Source organism: Dendrobium catenatum, unplaced genomic scaffold (assembly GCF_001605985.2).
Source record: "Dendrobium catenatum unplaced genomic scaffold, ASM160598v2 fragScaff_scaffold_1497, whole genome shotgun sequence".
In the NCBI taxonomy this organism is placed as follows: domain Eukaryota; kingdom Viridiplantae; phylum Streptophyta; class Magnoliopsida; order Asparagales; family Orchidaceae; genus Dendrobium; species Dendrobium catenatum.
The window spans coordinates 976,622-979,433 of record NW_021319959.1 but is presented as its reverse complement, the minus strand read 5'-3'; positions in this window follow the sequence as shown (position 1 = coordinate 979,433).

Genomic DNA, 2,812 nt, shown 5'->3' with positions numbered 1-2,812 from the left:
TTCAAATACATTCAAACTTTGACCCAGTCCAGTTGAGAATCCAAACTTCAATCCAGACTTTAATCTTACCTTTGATCTAGCTCTGACCCCATCCAATCTTTAATAATCACCAAATGATTGCAAATGATTTGAATACTTCAATATGAATCATTCAAACTTAAAATCTAAACCAAATCCAGAATCCAGAATCAAATTCTAAGTCCTAAGGCCCTATCCTAAAGACTATTTCCAAGGATTTTTCAAACACTTCAATACCCAGTCAAATGACATCTAATTCAGAGTCTATCACTTGTAAAGTGATAAGACATGTCTCTGGAGGCTACCCTTCAAATTTGAGCCCATTATAAGGTCTCTAACCCCAGAATCTAAAACAAAATCCAAAGGTTGTAAAACCTTCAGATATTTACAGTCTATGCCACTGGACATGCCATTCAGTAGATTTTGATCCTAGAGCTTTCTCCAAAGCCTCTATTCACCTCCAGACCCTTTGATTATGACCCATTGAGCAGTAAATTGCATTTTTTTTCAGACTTATTCTGACCCCTAATTGACTAGGGGGTCAAAATGACCAAAATACCCCTATGGGACTCAAATACCCATTTCAACTCAAATGAACTCCAAATTGCTTGGAACAACTTCCAACAAGTTTCAAATATCAAAACCAATATGTTCGACCCGAACCCAGACCCTGGGTCAACCTGGTTGACCAAGTCAATCTAGGTTGACCAAACAGGCCCTTAAGGGTCAAAACAGGCATTTTGACTGAATTGACCTTCCCTAACCTGGGGACCACCTCCAATGGTCCCCAAATATCATTTCAAATTTATCCCGCCCAGATTCACCCCTTGGGTCAACCTGGTTGACCCAATCAACATGGTTTGACCCAATGAACCCTTAAGAGTTCAAATAAATCATTTTGTCCTATTTAACTATATCAATATCTTCAAACTCTTGAAATCATTCAATTCAATGTCTTGAATATTTCTAGACCTATTTTGAGTCCAACCCAACTTGAGTTGACCAAGTCAACCCTCAATCCTTGGTCAAATCTTGATGGCATTTGTTCTTATTTCCCCTACCCTTGACTTTTGACTTTTAACCCTTGACCAAACTATTCCAAATGACCCCTCACCTCCCCAAATGCCACATCACCAGCTTTGACATTATTGATTGGTCAAACCAAGTCAACAAAGCCTTAAATCTTCCTTTGAGATGGTCAAACCCTCCCTTTTGACCCCAAGCACATTTCTCTTAGGGTTGAGGGCTCTCCCATTGGCTGCCCCTACTCCTCCTATGCCACCTCAGCCTCCCTTGACCCGTTGACTGGTCAACACAGTCAAACCAAGAGCCTAAACCTTTCCAAAAGGTCATAATCAGCCTTTAACCCACTTTTCCTTGATTTAGGCTGCCTTAGGCCGACCATTTAATGTCCTAAAGCTCTCTAACCAGGCTCAGGGCATGGTTTATCCTTAAATGGCAGTGGTTCCCCCCCCCCCCCCCCCCAAAAAACCCACCTAAAAATAACTAACCAATGGTTAGAGGACCTTTTCCAGCCTTTCTCCCTGTCACCTAACGGGTTGGGACACTTGTCCTTCATCAGAGGGAAGCCCCTGATGCATCACAGCCATCCAAACTAGCCCAGGCCATTTGAATAGGAAAAAGTTGATTTTGAGGTCATTGGAACAACATACTTTCTCTCACTCATTCCAGCCTCCCAGAGCGAGATCATTGTTCGTTTTAGCTCCTCAGGGCCTCCTCTACCTTTCCACTACAAAATCCAAGTGGTTGCACGTCACCGGCAGCGAGTTCTCCGGTAAGTCCCCCACCCAGTCCATCCCAGGCTTGTAGCAGTCGATCCAGGCGTGCTCGAGCTTGATTTCATGCTAGGGATCTACACTTGGACAGTCTACAAGCTCAACCATCCATTAAACGGTCCAAACCATCCATTAAATTAAGGTAAATCCTAAACCCTAGGTCTAGGGACACTAGTCTAAATAGCCTTTCGTAAAGCTTGTATTAAACCCAGTAAGCATATCCCCATTGTTTTTGTTCATGTGCTCTTCTTAAGTTTAAAATTTCAAGTGGTTTGGTCCACCCGACCGATCGAACGAGCCAAAAAATAGATCCTAGGGCGCCATCCGTAACCTCAGGCGAGTGTACATTTTCTGGACCGTTGATCGCTTGATCAATGGTCCAGATCGGGCCTTCCCACGGTCTGGTACCGCCGTGTATCTGATTCATTATCTATTTTTTTGGTTCGGCTCCATCTTGGCCGTCTGTTTGGAACCACGGGATGAGATCTCGGTCATCTGATCTCATTCCGTTGAGATCAAATTAGGGATTGAATCCTGTCCGTTCGATCGAACCAGCGGTGTATCTAACGGCGCCTGCTGACCGCTGACATGGTTAAGTGAAACCGCGTGAAGCGGTTTGCGGTCGACGTGTGGCTGACCATCGTCGCCAATCATTGGCGCTGTCGTGTTTTGATCCCGTGGTTCCCTTCGCGCCACGTCGCGCTGCTGTTTCCGCGTTTCGATCGGACGGTTCCCGTTGAGCCACATGTTAATCTCGTTGCCGAGAGTGTTAGTTAAATGGTTTTATTTAATTTTAAAACCATTTAATTAATAGAAAACTTTGGAAAATTATAATAAATAAAATATAAGTTCAAAAAATGCCTGCAATATATCAATCTTCTCATATTGATATTTACTTTATTTTAAAAATAAAATAATACCATTTTCACCATTATTTTATTAATATTTTCAATAATACAAAAAATCCTATTTTAATTTTAATTAATTATATACAAATT